At 40.0% G+C, this 20,904-nt stretch overlaps 1 protein-coding gene across 3 annotated transcripts in view; it reads left to right on the plus strand.

Moving 5' to 3' along the window:
- necab2 (N-terminal EF-hand calcium binding protein 2) overlaps positions 1-20,904 on the plus strand; it is a 153,222-nt gene that overhangs the window by 115,854 nt on the left and 16,464 nt on the right. The gene's annotated exons all lie outside the window — the stretch shown is intronic.

Raw genomic sequence — 20,904 nt, forward strand, 5'->3', positions numbered from 1 at the left:
GTAATGCATCCAATCGTGCATGCATGCCGTTTTGGGAAATAAAAGAAAAAAGATGTGGCCTTCCTAATTCATTGCTGGTTGAAACATCCATGCGCAGTATGCTCTTAACGACCACGTTTTGTTCTGTAAATATTGCAGATATTAACGATTTATGCAGGCCTAGTTATTTTGAGGCCACAGTAAATTTTAGGCTAAAGCTCCTTAAAATCGGTCTGGCGACACCGCTGCTATGTAATAATTAATTTGAATTTTTCTCACATGGACTGGGAGTATTTATTCTGTGCTAAAAGTTATACAGTCGATATCAGTCCTAAGTTCACAGATAAGAACTGACCCAAAAATTTTTTAAAAACAACAAAAAAAGAAAATGTCATCCACCTATTGCCAATATTTGAAGTTTATTTGTAATAAATGTGTGCCGTATTATTTTGGAGTCTCACTGGCACATTTTCATATCAAATCAATTAGGAAAAACATGACAAACAAAACTAGTGGCTTAAAAATTATTTAGGGGCTGCAGTACATTTCCGGGGTGGCTAAGGGCCCTTAGAATAAGTCTGGCAACACCACTGCTTTGTTATAATAAACTTGAGTTCTTTAAATATATTTGGGAGTCCTCTACGATTGTTCCATTGCGGTATGACTTAATGGCTGACATTTGCAATGCTGCTTGGGCAGTATCACACGGTGATGTCTTGACAACTAAAAACAATTAGTAAAAAATAAAAAAATTGACCAACAAAATGATTAATTTTAATTATGTTTTATTATATTTTATTTATTTCTATAGTACAGACAGTACAGGCTAATACAGAATGACTTTCTGACTCAGCAAGACATGATGCATGAGATCACATTATGCTCTGTGTGTTAATAATAGGTTCTAACACACTGAGTAACTGTAAAGCATACATTATGCAGCAGCAATTTGTGTACATTCACATGAGGTCATGCATATTGCTGTAAAAATATTTGGAAATTATCTAAGTGCTAGTTGATAAATGCAAGCGATTCTAAGGGTTGTAGATTACAACAATTGAGTCTGTTTGGTGTTGAAAGTGATTCATGTTGAATTTGGTAGTCAGTAAAAGATCTTGAGGGATAAAAAGTGTTTTTTTGGTTATTCTCTATCATAAGACCTTACTGACTGCATAGTTCGTGGTTTATAAACTACAAATGCAGATGTTCTGATGAAAAGTAGGTGGGTTACCTTCTGGACTGAGGCTGCCAGTTTAGCTGTGAAATACATTAGCTGGACAGTCCGTCGGCGTGACTTCCTGAAGTGTCATTAAACTTTGTTATTGCTATTTCAGTGGTAAACTTTAAGTTTATGTGCTGCATTCATTCAGTAGAAAAAATCCTCCTTCTGGCTAATTAATTGGGGACCATTTTTCATGAAACCCCAAAAGAAGTACATTCCTGAAATTTGTACATCAAAACCAAATCTGTCCAATAATTCTGAGTCATCACTCGTGCAATCTTTGAATTTTTCTTGCCATTTGGGACTACTACTCCTCAGACGTTCAAGTACATTTGTAATTTCAGCCAAAGATATTGGACCATATTTATCAATGTCCTTTACATGTTTTTCCCAGTCTCTTTCAAACAGTCGTTCTTGTGGTATGCTTGCTCCCATTCGGACCTGATGGATCATCATGTGCTGGTGAAACGCCAGGCCGTGGATGAATACCTTCCAATCTGTCCAACTGCTGTTTTGTGCCTTGACTGTCCTCTCAAAATGGCCGACCAGCAAGTGGTTCAGTCTTTGTTCGTAGCGTTCCGTCTCCTCCTTCATGCGTTGGGGGTCGTTGGCGATCAGCGGGACTAGTCTCAGGTAGTCGCTGACAACTGTCCCAATCTCTTCGCGCTCTCTGAAAATTTGGTGGATGAAATGGGTCGACCCGGTCTGGTTCTTGGCCTGCTGGGCCAGGACATCGAACAGGAAGGACAGGGCCAAAGCCACCACACCCACGCCCCCCTGCGTTACCTTCCCGCTCTCTCCCAGAGTGGCCCGCAGGCCGTGGTTGAACACGCCGAGCTGCTCTGGAGAGAGCGAGCTGCGCACGTCCATGTAGTCGGAGCTCAGGTGAGTGGACGAGTTGGGCGAGAGGTAACCGGTGAACATTCGGTCCATCTGAGGGTCGGGTATCACACCCACATCCCGACTCACACTATACACTTCACGGCACTCGTTGTTTCCCATTTTCCTGCTGTCTGTCCTACACTGAGCTGCTGTATATGTACTGTCTGGAAGCCGTACAATCGATATCAGTCCAAAGTTCAATGATAAGAACTAACCGGAATCACAAGAAAAGTAATGTTTTCTACCCATTTCCAGTATTCATAGTTTATCTGTGCTGATAAGCAACATTATTTGCCTAAATCTTTTCATTCTGTTTTCCACAAGCAACACACTCACATATATACTCAAAAAGAAAAACACACATGCACGCACACACACACAAACACATACACACACACATACACACTCACAAAAACACACACATTTAGCATTTACACAGTTGTCTGATTCTTCTGTCTAGATTATTTGCCTACGTAGCCAAAAGATTTTGCTAAAACACTGTGAGCTGGTTGACTACAACAGAGACACACGTGCACATGCACAGCAATTATACAACTTTTTCCGTGTGTGTTATGATTTTGAAGTGTCCATGGCATATTTTGTTGTTAAGGAGATCAGTAATAACATTATGGGCTCTATTTTCCCAAATCAATGTTGCACGGCGCATGGGTGCAGTCAGTTTGCGCGGCGTGTGGTAGCACTGGGTGTGGCTAGTGATTGTCGGTATTTTTGTGACCACAGTGCATGGCAAATGCACTCTGGGAAATGGGCTTGATTATCCTGAATATATTATCAGTGGGTGTGGTGCAGCTGTATTCATTAGTAGGCAATCAAATGACCTCTTTTTAATTCCCTTTAAGAGCCGTGCACATTGCACTGGACTTACTGCCAGTTTTCGTAGTGTGTGGCTCCAACCAGGGGCACCGTAAGGGGGGGGGGGCGGGTTAGGATGATTCCAAGGGCCCTGACAGACAGGGGCTCTCCGAAATTTTAGAACATAGGGTTTTCTGGGGTTGAGGGGGCCCAATGTGAGATCTTTTCATGGGGCCCTACATCCCTGGTGGCGCCCCTGGCTGCAATGGAAGAGGAGGACAAGGATACACTAAAAAGATTATTCTCTGAATCAGATGATTTGTTCAAACTCAAAAACTGAGCTTGAACAAATATCATAATTTAAAGAAATTAGTTTGAATTTGTTCAAATTTTCTACCATCTGAATTTAAACATTGACTAAATGTTTTTTTTTTATTGGCCTGTTGTTATTTCCCATGAAACCTGTAGCTATATATCTGAAACATGCTTTGCTATAACTAATAAATAATGACAATAGTACCTTGACATTTTATTAAACAAAATAAAACCAGGTAAGATCATACAATGCCAGTGGTTTAACACGCCCAGCCGCTCTGGAGAGAGTGAGCGGCACACGTCCATGTAGTGGGAGCTCAGGTGAGTGGACGAGTCGGGCGAGAGGTAACCGGTGAACGAGCGACCCATCTGAGGATCAGGAATCACTCCTACATCTCTACCCAGGCTGTAGACTTGCTTCTGAAGAAAGTCAGTGCATTGGACGATTCCCACCAAGTTTTCCATTTTTCTTGCTGTCTGCTTGCCCGTCTCTCTCTCAGAGCTGAAATTCAGTTACTCTTCTTTTCTGGGGAATTTGTCTCACATGGACTGGGTATATTTATTCTGTGCTGAAAGTTATACAGTCAATATCAGTCCAAATTTCAGCGATAAGAACTGACCCAAATCAGCAAACAAAAAAAAAAATTGTCCACCTATTGCCAATATCCGTAGTTTATTTGCAATACATGTGTGTCTTATTTTTTTGGAGTCTAATTGGCACATTTTCATATCAAATCAATTAGGAAAAACATGACAAAACTAGTTTCTTCAAAATTATTTAGGGGCTACAGTAAATTTCATGGGTGGCTAAGAGCCCTTAGAATAAGTCTGGCAAAACCACTGCTATGTAATAATAAACTTGAGTTCTTGAAATATATTTGGGGTTTTTCTCCAATTGTTCCATTGCGGTATTACTTAATATCTGACATTTGCAATGCTGCTTGGGCAGTTTCACACAGGGTAATGTCTTGACAACTAAAATTAACCTCATTTGAAATAAAAAAAGAATTTGACCAAGTAAATTATTCATTTTAATTATGTTTTATTATATTTAATGTATTTACATAGTACAGACAGTACAGTCTAATACAGTATTATTTCCTGACTCAGCACGACATGATGCATGAGATCACATTATGTTCTCTGTGCTTGTAATAGGTACTAACACACTGAGTAACTGTAAAGCATACATTATGCAGCAGCAATTGGTGTACATTCATGAGGTCATGCATATTGCTGTTAAAGGTATTGTTAAGTTAGCTTGGACCATCAGTCAGCAGAAATTCCTAAAGCATTATTAAGCCTTGCTAATGATATTCCAGTTGTGATCTTCTTAGTAGAAAAAATCCTGATTCTGGCCCGGTGAAAGGGGAGCATATCTGTCCAAGGACAAAAGGAAGGGCAATACCTCCTTGCCTACTTCAAATAAGAAGGTGATCAGTAGCGTTTGTTCTATATTCTCACACTTGGTGAGTAAAAATTGCTTCTCTGGACTAATGCTCCTCAGACGTTCAGCGACATTTGTAATTTCAATAAAAAACACTGTATTATTTTTATCATACTTTTTTGAAAGTTTTTCCATGTCTGTTTCAATAGATTTTAGCTGTACTTCGTCTACACCCATTAGGACCTGGTGCATCATCATGTACTGATAAAACATCAGGCCGTGTATGAATATCTTCCACTCTGTCCAACTGTTGTTTGGTGACTTGGCTATCCTATCAAAATGGCTGACTAACGAGCAGTTCAGTCTTTGTTTGTAGCGTTCGGTCTCCTCCTTCATGCGTTGGGGGTCATTGGCGATCAGCGGGACTAGTCTCAGGTAGTCGCTGATTACTGTCCCAGTCTCTGAGATGTTGTTGCCTTCGTGTTCTCTGAAAATTCGGTGGATGAAATGGGTCGACCCGGTCTGGTTCTTGGCCTGCTGGGCCAGGACGTCGAACAGGAAGGACAGGGCCAGAGCCACCACGCCCACGCCCCCCTGCGTCACCTTCCCGCTCTCTCCCAGAGTGGCCCGCAGGCTGTGGTTGAACACGCCGAGCTGCTCTGGAGAGAGCGAGCGGCGCACGTCCATGTAGTGGGAGCTCAGGTGAGTGGACGAGTCGGGCGAGAGGTAACTGGTGAACGTTTGGTCCATCTGAGGGTCGGGAATCATACCCACATCCCGACCCAGGCGATACACTTCATGACACTCGTTGTTTCCCATTTTCCTCCTGTCTGTCCTACACAGAGCTGCTGTATATGTACTGTCTGGAAACTGTACAATCGATATCAGTCCAAAGTTCAATGATAAGAACTAACCAGAATCACAAGAAAAGTAATGTTTTCTACCCATTTCCAGAATTCATAGTTTATCTGTGCTGATAAGCAACATTATTCGCCTAAATCTTTTCATTCTGTTTTCCACAAGCAACACACTCACATATACACTCAAAAAGAAAAACATGCACGCACACACACACACACACAAACACATACACACACACATACACACTCACACAAAAACACACACATTTAGCATTTACGCAGTTGTCTGATTCTTCTGTCTAGATTATTTGCCTACGTAGCCAAAAGAATTTGCTAAAACACTGTGAGCTGGTTGACTACAACAGAGACACACGTGCACATGCACAACAATTATACAACTTTTTCCGTGTGTGTTATGATTTTGAAGTGTCCATGGCATATTTTATTGTCAAGGAAATCAGTAATAACATTATGGGCTCTATTTTCCCAAATCAGTGTTGCACGGCGCATGGGTGCAGTCAGTTTGCGTGGCGTGTGGTAGCACTGGGTGTGGCTAGTGATTGTCAGTATTTTTGTGACCACAGTGCATGGCAAATGCACTCTGGGAAATGGGCTTGATTATCCTGAATATATTATCAGTGGGTGTGGTGCAGCTGTATTCATTAGTGGGCAATAAAATGACCTCTTTTTAATTCCCTTTAAGAGCCATGCACATTGCACTGGTCTTACTGCCAGTTTTCGTAGTGTGTGGCGCCAATCAGGGGCAACGTAAGAGGGGGGGTTTAGGATGATTCCAAGGGCCCTGACAGACAGGGGCTCTCCGAAATTTTAGAACATAGGGTTTTCTGGGGTTGAGGGGGCCCAATGTGAGATCTTTTCACGGGGCCCTACATCCCTGGTGGCGCCCCTGGCTGCAATGGAACAGGAGGACAAGGATACACTAAAAAGATTATTCTCTGAATCAGATGATTTGTTCAAACTCAAAAACTGAGTTAAGCCCACAGAAGGTCAGGATTGGCCGAGAAAGTTTTTTGTTACTCTTCTCTGTTGTCATGAGTACATAGACAAAGTTAGTGTATTTAAAACATGACGAAGCCGTAATGCATCGAATCCTACACGCATGCCATTTTGGGAAATAAAAGAAAAAACGTGGCCTTCCTAATTCATTGCTGGTATAAACATCCATGCGCAGTATGCTCTTAACAACCACGTTTTGTTCTGTAAATATTGCAGATATTGATGATTTATGCAGGCCTAGTTATTTTGAGGCGACAGTAAATTTTAGGCTAGAGCTCCTTAAAATCGGTCTGGCGACACCGCTGCTATGTAATAATTAATTTGAGTTTGTCTCACATGGACTGGGTGTATTTATTCTGTGTTGAAAGTTATACAGTCGATATCAGTCCTAAGTTCACTGATAAGAACTGACCCAAAATTTTTAAAAAAAACAACAACAAAAAAAAGAAAACACCATCCACCTATTGCCAATATTTGAAGTTTATTTGTAATAAATGTGTGTCGTAACATTTTGGAGTCTCACTGGCACATTTTCATAACAAATCAATTCGGAAAAACATGACAAACAAAACTAGTGGCTTAAAAATTATTTAGAGGCTAAAGTACATTTCAGGGGTGGCTAAGGGCCCTTAGAAATTTTCTTTCATCTAAATTTAAATAAAACATTGCATAAATATTTTTTATCTGTTAGTTTGTATTTTCCATTAAACCTGTAGCCATATATCTGAAATGTGCTTTGCTATAATAAAGACATAATGACAATAGTACCTTGAAGTTTTATTAAACTTAAGGGGCTAAATGCCCCTTCAAATCGGTCTGACGAGACCATTGCTATGTAATAATACATTTGAGATCTTGGAATACATGATAGTGCTCTCTCCAATTGTTCCATTGAGGCATTACCGAATATCTGATATTTGCAGTCTGGACTGGGGCTGCTACTTTAGCTGTGAGATAAGTTAGCTGGACAGCCAGTCGGTGTCACGTCCTAAAGCATGTTTAAAGCCTTGCTAATGATACTGTTTCAGTGGTGATACTTAAGTCCATGTGCTACATTTTTTCAGTAGAAAAAATGCTCCTTTTGGCTCAGAAAAAGGGGAGCATGTCTTTGGAAGGCCCAAAAGAAGGTCATTCCCTCCATGATTACATCATATATAAAGTGGCTCATTAGTATTGGGCCTATGTCCTTGCACCTAGTTAGCAACTGGTGCTTTTCTGGGCTAATGCTCCTCAGACGTTCGACTATGTTTGTCATTTCATCCAAATTGAGTTGACCTTTTTTGGCAAACTTATCTGTACAATTTTCCCAGTCTCTTTCAAACAGTCGTTCTTCTGGTATGCCTGTTCCCATTCGTACCTGATGGATCATCATGTGCTGATGAAACGCCAGGCCGTAGATGAATATCTTCCAATCTGTCCAACTGCTGTTTTGTGCCTTGACTGTCCTCTCAAAATGGCCAACCAGCGAGTGGTTGAGTCTTTGTTCGTAGCGTTCGGTCTCGTCTTTCATGCGTTGGGGATCGTTGGCGATCAGCAGGACTAGTTTCAGGTAGTCGCTGATTACTGTCCCAATCTCGGAGATGTTCAGTTCAGTGATAAGAACTAACCGGAATCACAAGAAAAGTAATGTTTTCCACCTATTTCTAGTTTTCATAGTTTATATGCGCTGACAAGCAACATTATTTACCTAAATTTTTTTTTTTTTTTCCACCAGCAACACACTCACATATATGCTCAAAATGAAAAACACACATAGACACACATGCACGCAAGCACACACAGACACACACAACATTGCAGGATTTACACAGTTCATCATCAAATTCATGTACACTCTGGCGGTCTAGTTTTACAATATTTAGGTTGACAGTGTCAGTTATACAGTTGCTTTAAGTGGGGTGTATGTAGACTTGTACAGCCCACTCTCTGTAGTGGCCTTTTGAGGTGAGCGGTCACATGGTTCAGTGCGTGCGCCACACTGCACTCTGACCAATGGCTGTGCTCGATTAGGGTCGCAGAAGCCTCGCCAGGGTCCTTGTGCCAGTTTTTCCATGTGTGTTATGATTTTGGTGCCTCAATGGCACATTTTCTATGTCAAGTAGATCAGGAAAAACATTATGGGCTCTATTTTCCCTAATAAATGTTTTGTGGCGTGTGGCAGCACTGGGCGTGGCTAGTGATTGTTGGTATTTTTGTGACCTGAGGCGAGGAGCATACAGCTCAAAGCGCATGGCACACCAGGAAAGTGGGCTTGATTATACTGAATATATTATCAGTGGCACAGCTAGATTCATGAATAGCCAATCAAATGATCTCTTCATTCTCTTTTTGACCGTGTACATTGGGTTTTGAGTTCTGAAATTTTCCTGAGTTGTTCAAACTAAGCAAAGAAATATTATAATGCACAAGTCCCTCATTATTTCACACCAATGGCATGGCTTAATGGGTGAGTTGTGGTTTCGTCATGTTCTAAATACACTTTTTTCTATTATTTATCTCTTGGTTCCGATGCAGCATTGGTTTTACTTGTATTGTTTATTACTTATCGACCTTGCTAAGCAATGAAACGGCAAGTCTGTCCCCATGCTACATGGTTGTAACTTTTACGTTTAGAATATAAGAATGTAAATAGAAGGGCACAAATTATTTGTGACGGGCTAACGAATAACATAAAGCCTACAGAAAGTCAAGATTGACTGAAAAAAGGTTGTTTACGCTTCCCTTTTTACATGACGACATAGACAACATGAGTGTATTTATAACATGAGAAAACTGCTACTCATCAAATCCCACATATGCATTTTTGGCAATAAAAGGAAAAAGACATGATCTTTCTAATTGATTGCTGGTTTAGACATCCCTGTGTAATATGGTCTTTTGAACCCGTAGTGCTATTTGCCTGTAAATATGACAGATATTAACAATTTATGCAGTTTTATTGTTTTTTGTTACAGTTGTACCACACCTCTGTTTCAACTGTCCCGCACATACGTCGCAGTAGTAATACTGGATCATGTTAACGTTTCTTTAAGTTGTACACAAACCGTTTGTGATCAGCTCAGACTTAATGTGCTTTATTGTAGCAGACAACTGTATGCTCTTTGTAGTGAAATTTCCACAGATTTTAATTTTTATTATTCTAAGTAATTCTGTAAAAAGTGAGAATTGTTACAATTCTGACAGTTCTCCCCTATTCAAAATATCTTCTTGGCCACGAGTGGTAGTGACAGACTGTGACCATTCAGTAATATGAAATAAAGCATACAAGCTTTTTTTATTTTTATTTGCACGAATATGGTCATTTTATTTTAAAAAAATACTACACAAAGCAATACATGTTGAAGCTGATTATAAAATATCCACCTGTAAGATAGCTCTGTTGTGTCGGTATGAATTAACCCAAATGAGAATTTGCCATTTTTATTATTTGTTTAATTCAATTCAGTGCACTGCGAGTCAGGATATTATCAAATGGCCACATTTTCTATTTCTCCTGCTCTCTGCTCTCTCTCCCCCCTTTCTTTTAGAGCTGAGTTAGGCTCATTCTCTAGGGAGTTTGTCTCACATGGACTTGGTGTATTTATTCTGTGCTGAAACTTATACAGTCAATATCAGCTCAAAGTTCAGAAACGAGAACAGACCCAAATCAGAAGAAAGTCCATCCACCCAATAGGCCTACCAATTGTCATAGTATATGTGTGCTAATAATGTGTCTTTTGATTTTGGAGTCTCGTTTGCACATTTTCATATTGAATCAATTAGGAAAAACATGACAAATTAAACTAGGGGCTTTAAAATGATGCAGGGTCAACAGTAAATATTAGGGATAGCTAAGGGCTGCCTAAATTGTTCTGGCAACACCGCTGCTATGTAATAATAAACTTGAGATCTTGAAATACATTTGGGAGTGCTCCTCGATTGTTCTATTGAGGTATTACTGAATATCTGACATCTGCCATGCTGCTTGGGCAGTATCACACATGGTGATATTTTGACAACTAAAATTAACCTCATTTTAAATAAAAAAAAAATTTGACCAAGAAAACGATTCATTTTAATTATGTTTTATTATATTTCATTTATTCATAAAGTACAGACAGTACAGTCTAATACAGAATTATTTCCACAACATGGTGCATGAGAACACATTATGCTCTCTGTGTTTATAATAGGTACTAGCACACTGAGCAACTGTAAAGCAATAGGTGTACATTCACATGGGGTCATGCACATTACTGTAAAAAATATTCAGAAATTACTGAAGTGCTAAGTTGAACAATGCAAGCAACTTTAAGAGTTTCAGATTACAACAATTCATTCTTTTTTCTGTGTTGAATTTGATTCGTGTGGCATTTGGTAGTCAGTGAAAGATCAAGAGAAGTGAAAGGTGGTTACTGTGGAGATTCTCTATCATAGGACCTCACTGACTTCGTAGATCATGGTTTACAAACTGTGAATGCAGATATGCTAGCTTAGCTGTGAGATTAATTAGCTGGACAGGCAGCGTAATTTCCCAAAGCATTACTCAACCTGGCTAGTGATATTCCAGTTGTGATCCATAAGCCTATGTGCTACATTTTTTTAGTAAAAGAAATTGTCATTCTGGCTAAGAAAAAGGGAAGAATTGTTTTTGAAGGCCTCAGCAACGTCATTATTCTTATAGGCTATGTCAAATATAAAGGACATCAGTAGTTCTTGTTCTATATTCTTGCACCTGGCGAATAAAAATTGCTTTTCTGGACTAATGCGGCTCAGACGTTGAGCTACATTTGTAATTTCAACTAAAGATACTGTTTCGGTTTTATTATTGTCCTTTGCATATTTTTGCCAGTCTCCATTCCTCCAGTCAACAAATCGTTCTTCTGGTATGTCTGCTCCCATTCGTACCTGATGGATCATCATGTGCTGATGAAACAACCATCCGTGGAGGAATATCTTCCAATCTGTCCAACTGCTGTTTTGTGCCTTAGCTGTCCTCACAAAATGGCCGACCAGCGAGTCGTTGAGTCTTTGTTCGTAGCGTTTGGTCTCCTCCATCATGCGTAGGGGGTCGTTGGCGATCAGCGGGACTAGTCTCAGGTAGTCGCTGACAACTGTCCCGATCTCTTCGCGCTCTCTGAAAATTTGGTGGATGAAATGGGTCGACCCGGTCTGGTTCTTGGCCTGCCGGGCCAGGACATCGAACAGGAAGGACAGGGCCAAAGCCACCACACCCACGCCCCCCTGCGTCACCTTCCCGCTCTCTCCCAGAGTGGCCCGCAGGCCGTGGTTGAACACGCCGAGCTGCTCTGGAGAGAGCGAGCTGCGCACGTCCATGTAGTCGGAGCTCAGGTGAGTGGACGAGTTGGGCGAGAGGTAACCGGTGAACGTTCGGTCCATCTGAGGGTCGGGTATCATGCCCACTTCCCGACCCAGGCGATACACTTCATGACACTCGTTGTTTCCCATTTTCCTGCTGTCTGTCCTACACTGAGCTGCTGTATATGTACTGTCTGGAAGCTGTACAATCGATATCAGTCCAAAGTTCAATGATAAGAACTAACCGGAATCACAAGAAAAGTAATGTTTTCTACCCATTTCCAGTATTCATAGTTTATCTGTGCTGATAAGCAACATTATTTGCCTAAATCTTTTCATTCTGTTTTCCACAAGCAACACACACACACTCACACAAAAATACACACATTTAGCATTTACGCACTTGTCTGATTCTTCTGTCTAGATTATTTGCCTACGTAGCCAAAAGAATTTGCTAAAACACTGTGAGCTGGTTGACTACAAGAGACACACGTGCACATGCACAGCAATTATACAACTTTTTCCGTGTGTGTTATGATTTTGAAGTGTCCATGGCATATTTTGTTGTTAAGGAGATCAGTAATAACATTATGGGCTCTATTTTCCCAAATCAGTGTTGCACGGCGCATGGGTGCAGTCAGTTTGCGTGGCGTGTGGTAGCACTGGGTGTGGCTACTGATTGTCGGTATTTTTGTGACCACAGTGCATGGCAAATGCACTCTGGGAAATGGGCTTGATTATCCTGAATATATTATCAGTGAGTGTGGTGCAGCTGTATTCATTAGTGGGAAATCAAATTACCTCTTTTTCATTCCCTTTAAGAGCCGTGCACATTGCACTGGACTTACTGCCAGTTTTCGTAGTGTGTGGCTCCAGTCAGGGGCGCCGTAAGGGGGGGGGCGGGTTAGGATGATTCCAAGGGCCCTGACAGACAGGGGCTCTCCGAAATTTTAGAACATGGGGTTTTCTGGGGTTGAGGGGGCCCAATGTGAGATCTTTTCATGGGGCCCTACATCCCTGGTGGCGCCCCTGGCTGCAATGGAACAGGAGGACAAGGATACACTAAAAAGATTATTCTCTGAATCAGATGATTTGTTCGAACTCAAAAACTGAGTTTGAACAAATATCATAATTTAAAGAAATTAGTTTGAATTTGTTCAAATTTTCTTCCAGCTGAATTTAAACATTGCCTAAATGTTTTTTTTATTGGCCGGTTGTTATTTCCCATGAAACCTGTAGCTATATATCTGAAACATGCTTTGCTATAACTAATAAATAATGACAATAGTACCTTGACATTTTATTAAACAAAATAAAACCAGGTAAGATCATACAATGCCAGTGGTTGAACACGCCCAGCCGCTCTGGAGAGAGCGAGCGGCAAACGTCCATTTAGTCGGAGCTCAGGTGAGTGGACGAGTTGGGCGAGAGGTAACCGGTGAACGAGCGATCCATCTGAGGATCAGGAATCACTCCTACATCTCTACCCAGGCTGTAGACTTGCTACTGAAGAAAGTCAGCGCATTGGCCGATTCCCACCAAGTTTTCCATTTTTCTTTCTCTCTGCTTGCCCGTCTCTCTCTCAGAGCTGAAATTCAGTTAGTCTTCTTCTCTGGGGAATTTTTCTCACATGGACTGGGTATATTTATTCTGTGCTGAAAGTTATACAGTCAATATCAGTCCAAAGTTCAGCGATAAGAACTGACCCAAATCAGCAAAAAAAAAAAAAGACAAAAAATAAATTGTCCACCTATTGCCAATATCTGTAGTTTATTTGCAATAAATGTGTGTCGTTTTTTGGAGTCTCATTGGCACATTTTCATATCAAGTCAATTAGGAAAAACATGACAAAACTAGTTTCTTCAAAATTATTTAGGGGCTACAGTAACTTTCAGGGGAGGCTATGAGCCTTTCGAATAAGTCTGGCAAAACCACTGCTATGTAATAATAAACTTGAGTTCTTGAAATATATTTGGGGGTTTTCTCCAATTGTTCCATTGCGGTATTACTTAATATCTGACATTTGCAATGCTGCTTGGGCAGTATCACACACGGTGATGTCTTGAAAACTAAAATAAACCCCATTTTATATTCAAATATTTGACAGAGAAAATTTTATCTTTTTAATTAAGTTTCATTACATTTCATGTGTTTATATAGTACAGACAGTACAGGCTAATACAGAATGACTTTCTGACTCAGCAAGACATGATGCATGAGATCACATTATGCTTTGTGTTAATAATAGGTTCTCATATGAGGTCATGCATATTACTGTAAAAAATACCAGGGAATTATTAAAGTGATAAGTTCATGAATGCAAGTGATTCTGTGGGTTTTTTGACCGTGCACATTGGGCTGTGTTGGTAATTCAAGTTACCAAAAACAAGTAAAATGACCGTTATCCCAGGAAGAAGCAGATCAAAAGTTTGTCGTAAAAACAGGAAGATTTATTACGCAGCCGGCTACGGGAACAACTCAGAGAGAAAGTTCAAAAAGGTATTGGTGGGTACTTAGTTTTATACAGTTCTCAGTAGATTGATATTTGCATATAGTAGAATTCTATCGTTGAAAGGGAGCACTGCCTCTGATTGGTGATAAAAGGCTGTGCTTCCTTCTGATTGGACCATTCAAATCCATAATGGTCATAGGGGGCCCAGTGGAAATTCCCAGGAGGGGAAACCTCGAAACCGACAGGAATGGAGGCCCATATATGGTCATGGGGGTGGCCCTTCCTCCAAGACTTAGAATACACAAACTGGGACTAAGAATACATAAAACTGTCTGTTTCCCAACAGCTGTGAGTTCTGAAATTTTCCTGAGTTGTTCAAACTAAAGAAAGAAAAATTATAATGTACAAGTCCATCATTAGTTCACAACAATGGCATGGCTTAATGGGTGAGTTGTGGTTTCGTCATGTTCTAAATACACTTTTTTCTATTATTTATCTCTTGGTTCCAATGCAGCATTGGCTTTACTTGTATTTATTACTTATCGACCTTGCTAAGCAATGAAACGGAAAGTCTGTCCCCATGCTACATGGATGTAACATCTACGTTTAGAATATAAGAATGTAAATAGAAGGTAAATATAGAAAGGTATAGAATAGGTAAAACCTAGTTTCTGTGCCACACATGATTTGTGACTGGCTATCGAATAACGTAAAGCTTACAGAAAATCAAGATTAACTGAAAAAAGGTTGTTTACTCTTCCCTTTTTACATGACGACATAGACAACATGAGTTGTCTCATTATCTCAACATTATAACATGAGAAAACCGCTACTTATCACATCTCGCGTATTTTTAACAATAAAAGGAAAAAGATATAATCTTTCTAATTGATTGCTGGTTTAAACATCCCTGTGTAGTATGCTCTTTTAAACTAGCAGTGTTATTTTCCTGTAAATATTACAGATATTAACTATTTATGCTGTTTTTTTGTTTCAGTTGTACCACACCTCTGTTTCAACTGTCCCGCACATACGTCGCAGTAGTAATATCGGACCATGTTAACATTTAAGTTGTACACAAACCGTTTGTGATCAGCTCAAACTTAATGTGCCTTATTGTAGCAGACAACTGTATGCTCTTTATATTGAAATTTCCACAGATTTTAATTTTTATTATTCTAAGTAATTCTGTAAAAAGTGAGAATTGTTACAATTCTGACAGTTCTCCCCTATTCAAAATATCTTCTTGGCCACGAGTGGTAGTGACAGACTGTGACCATTCAGTAATATGAAATAAAGCATACAAGCTTTTTTTTTTTTTATTTGCACGAATATGGTCATTTTATTTAAAAAAAATACTAGACAAAGCAATACATGTTGAAGCTGATTATAAAATATCCACCTGTAAGATTGCTGTTGTGTCGGTATGAATGAACCCAAATGAGAATTTGCCATTTTTATTATTTGTTTAATTCAATTCAGTGCACTGCGAGTCAGGATATTATCAAATGGCCACATTTTCTATTTCTCCTGCTCTCTGCTCTCTCTCCCCCCTTTCTTTTAGAGCGGAGTTAGGCTCATTCTCTAGGGAGTTTGTCTCACATGGACTTGGTGTATTTATTCTGTGCTGAAACTTATACAGTCGATATCAGCTCAAAGTTCAGAAACGAGAACAGACCCAAATCAGAAAAAAGTCCATCCACCCAATACCAATTGTCATAGTATATGTGTGCTAATAATGTGTCTTTTGATTTTGGAGTCTCGTTTGCACATTTTCATATTGAATTAATTAGGAAAAACATGACAAATTAAACTAGGGGCTTTAAAATGATGCAGGGTCAACAGTAAATATTAGGGATAGCTAAGGGCTGCCTAAATTGTTCTGGCAACACCGCTGCTATGTAATAATAAACTTGAGATCTTGAAATACATTTGGGAGTGCTCCTCGATTGTTCTATTGAGGTATTACTGAATATCTGACATCTGCCATGCTGCTTGGGCAGTATCACACATGGTGATATTTTGACAACTAAAATTAACCTCATTTTAAATAAAAAAAAATTTGACCAAGAAAACGATTAATTTTAATTATGTTTTATTATATTTCATTTATTCATAAAGTACAGACAGTACAGTCTAATACAGAATTATTTCCACAACATGGTGCATGAGAACACATTATGCTCTCTGTGTTTATAATAGGTACTAGCACACTGAGCAACTGTAAAGCAATAGGTGTACATTCACATGGGGTCATGCACATTACTGTAAAAAATATTCAGAAATTACTGAAGTGCTAAGTTGAACAATGCAAGCAACTTTAAGAGTTTCAGATTACAACAATTCACTGGACTGAGGGTGCTACCTTAGCTATGAGATCAATTAGCTGGACAGGCAGTCAGCGTAATTTCCCAAAGCATTATTCAACCTGGCTAGTGATATTCCAGTTGTGATCCATAAGCCTATGTGCTACATGTTCTTAGTAAAAGAAATCGTCATTCTGGCTAAGAAAAAGGGAAGAATTTTTTCGGAAGGCCTCAGCAACGTCATGATTCCTAAAGGCTATTTCAAATGCAAAGGACGTCAGTAGATCTTGTTCTATATCCTTGCACCTGGCGAATAAAAATTGCTTTTCTGGACTAATGCGGCTCAGACGTTCAAGCACATTTGTAATTTCAGCCAAAGATATTGGACCATTAATTTTCATTAGATGTTCTTCCCAGTCTCTTTCAATCAGTCGTTCTTGTGGTATGCTTGCTCCCATTCTGACCTGATGGATCATCATGTGCTGATGAAACGCCAGGCCGTGGATGAATATCTTCCAATCTGTCCAACTGCTGTTTTGTGCCTTGACTGTCCTCTCAAAATGAGTGACCAGCGAGCAGTTGAGTCTTTGTTCGTAGCGTTTGGTCTCCTCCATCATGCGTAGGGGGTCATTGGCGATCAGCGGGACTAGTCTCAGGTAGTCGCTGACAACTGTCCCGATCTCTTCGTGTTCTCTGAAAATTTGGTGGATGAAATGGGTCGACCCGGTCTGGTTCTTGGCCTGCTGGGCCAGGACATCGAACAGGAAGGACAGGGCCAGAGCCACCACACCCACGCCCCCCTGTGTTACCTTGCCGCTCTCTCCCAGAGTGGCCTGCAGGCCGTGGTTGAACACGCCCAGCTGCTCTGGAGAGAGAGAGCGGCGCACGTCCATGTAGTCGGAGCTCAGGTGAGTGGACGAGTTGGGCGAGAGGTAACCGGTGAACGTTCGGTCCATCTGAGGGTCGGGAATCATACCCACATCCCGACCCACACTATACACTTCACGGCACTCTTCGTTTCCCATTTTCCTGCTGTCTGTCCTACACAGAGCTGCTGTATATGTACTGTCTGGAAGCCGTACAATCGATATCAGTCCAAAGTTCAATGATAAGAACTAACTGGAATCACAAGAAAAGTAATGTTTTCTACCCATTTCCAGTATTCATAGTTTATCTGTGCTGATGAGCAACATTATTTGCCTAAATCTTTTCATTCTGTTTTCCACAAGCAACACACTCACATATACACTCAAAAAGAAAAACACACATGCACATGCACACAAACACATACACACACACACTCACACAAAAACACACATTTAGCATTTACGCAGTTGTCTGATTCTTCTGTCTAGATTATTTGCCTACGTAGCCAAAAGAATTTGCTAAAACACTGTGAGCTGGTTGACTACGAGAGACACACGTGCACATGCACAGCAATTATACAACGTTTTCCGTGTGTGTTATGATTTTGAAGTGTCCATGGCATATTTTGTTGTTAAGGAGATCAGTAATAACATTATGGGCTCTATTTTCCCAAATCAGTGTTGCACGGCGCATGGGTGCAGTCAGTTTGCATGGCGTGTGGTAGCACTGGGTGTGGCTAGTGATTGTCGGTATTTTTGTGACCACAGTGCATGGCAAATGCACTCTAGGAAATGGGCTTGATTATCCTGAATATATTATCAGTGGGTGTGGTGCAGCTGTATTCATTAGTGGGCAATCAAATTACCTCTTTTTAATTCCCTTTAAGAGCCGTGCACATTGCACTGGACTTACTGCCAGTTTTCGTAGTGTGTGGCTCCAATCTGGGGCGCCGTAAGGGGGGGGGGGGGGTTTAGGATGATTCCAAGGGCCCTGACAGACGGGCTCTCCGAAATTTTAGAACATGGGGTTTTCTGGGGTTGAGGGGGCCCAATGTGAGATCTTTTCATGGGGCCCTACATCCCTGATGGCGCCCCTGGCTGCAATGGAACAGGACGACAAGGATACACTAAAAAGATTATTCTCTGAATCAGATGATTTGTTCAAACTCAAAAACTGAGTTTGAACAAATATCATAATTTAAAGAAATTAGTTTGAATTTGTTCAAATTTTCTTCCAGCTGAATTTAAACATTGTCTAAATGTTTTTTTTTATTGGCCTGTTGTTATTTCCCATGAAACCTGTAGCTATATATCTGAAACGTGCTTTGCTATAACTAATAAATAATGACAACAGCACCTTGAAGTTTTATTAAACAAAATAAAACCAGGTAAGGTCATACAATGCCAGTGATATCGTTCACAGATGTAATATTATATAATGTTGCTCCAAGTAAAGAAAGAAAAATTATAACACACCAGTCCATGATTAATTCAGAAAACTGGCATGGCAGATGGGAACTGAGCAGGATTGGTTGAGTTGCGGTTTCATCTTGCTTTAAATGCACTTTTTTCTATTATTTATCTCTTGGTTCCAATGCAGCATAGGCTTTACTTGTATTGTTTTTTACTCATCGACCTTGTTAAGCAACGAAACAGCAAGTCTCTCCCCATATGACATGGTTGTAACATCTACGTTTAGAATGTAAGAATGTAAATAGTACGTACATATAGAAAGGTATAGAATTGACAAAACCTAGTTTCCGCCCCACACATGATTTTTAACTGGCTAACCAATAATGTAAAGCCCACAGAAGGTCGAGATTGTCCGAAAAAGTTTTTTGTTACTCTTCTCTGTTGTCATATAGACAAGGTTAGTGTATTTAAAACATGACGAAGCCGCATCCAATCCTGCATGCATACCGTTTTGGGAAATAAAAGAAAAAACGTGGCCTTCCTAATTCATTGCTGGTTTAAACATCCATGCGCAGTATGCTCTTAACCACGTTTTGTTCTGTAAATATTGCAGATATTGATGATTTATGCAGGCCTAGTTATTTTGAGGCGACAGTAAATTTTAGGCTAGAGCTCCTTAAAATCGGTCTGGCGACACCGCTGCTATGTAATAATTAATTTGAGTTTGTCTCACATGGACTGGGTGTATTTATTCTGTGTTGAAAGTTATACAGTTGATATCAGTCCTATGTTCACTGATAAGAACTGACCCAAATTTTTTAAAAAGCAACAAAAAGAAAATGTCATCCACCTATTGCCAATATTTGAAGTTTATTTGTAATAAATGTGTGTCGTAGCATTTTGGAGTCTCACTGGCACATTTTCATATTAAATCAATTCGGAAAAACATGACAAACAAAACTAGTGGCTTAAAAATTATTTAGGGGCTAAAGTACATTTCAGGGGTGGCTAAGGGCCCTTAGAAATGTTCTTCCATCTAAATTTAAATAAAACATTGCATCAATATTTTTTATCGGTTAGTTTGTATTTTCCATTAAATCTGTAGCCATATTTCTGAAATGTGCTTTGCTATAATAAAGAAATAATGACAATAGTACCTTGAAGTTTTATTAAACTTAAGGGGCTAAATGCCCTTTAAAATCGGTCTGACGAGACCACTGCTATGTAATAATACATTTGAGATCTTGGAATACATTTGAGAGTGCTCTCTCCGATTGTTCCATTGAGGCATTACCGAATATCTGATATTTGCAGTCTGGACTGGGGCTGCTACTTTAGCTGTGAGATAAGTTAGCTGGACAGCCAGTCGGTGTCACGTCCTAAAGCATGTTCACATACATCAACAATATAATGGGCAGGTAAAGAGACATTACACCACTAGTTAAGCTAGTCTATTGCTCATCTGAGGAAAACATGTACATGGTAAATGGTGAATGGACTGCATTTATATAGCGCTTTTATCCAAAGTGCTTTACAATTGATGCCTCTCATTCACCAGAGCAGTTAGGGGTTAGGTGTCTTGATCAGGGACACTTCGACACACCCAGGGCGGGGATCGAACCGGCAACCCTCCCACTGCCAGACAACCGCTCTTACCGCTTACCCTTAGCTATGTCGCCCCATACATAGAGTGCGGCCCTTTCTTAAACAAAGCTTAGAGGGCTCTTTTAATAATGTTTCATGGATTCCCTGTTGTGTTATGGGGAGTAGGATTGCTTTCAGTTCAATCATCCCAATTCAGTGTCAATCCGGCAAGGAAATTAGGTTTTGTGACCGCTTTGGAGCATTCACTGAAATATTTTCATAAATATATCAAACAGATTCCTGGAGGTGCAGGTTTTTAAGACTTTTAGCATGTGCAAAACCTTTTAGCACACACAACCAATAACATGAGCAATGACTGGTATTTGTTTTGCACCAGTCATCGTGTGTCTTATTGGTTTTGCATGTGTAAAAAGGTTTTGCACATGAGAAAGGCCTTAGTAAGTCAGGCCCAGTTTTTTAAAAATAAATATTTAGGGAAAGTGTTCTTAA

Source organism: Anguilla anguilla, chromosome 5 (genome assembly GCF_013347855.1).
Source record: "Anguilla anguilla isolate fAngAng1 chromosome 5, fAngAng1.pri, whole genome shotgun sequence".
NCBI lineage: Eukaryota > Metazoa > Chordata > Actinopteri > Anguilliformes > Anguillidae > Anguilla > Anguilla anguilla.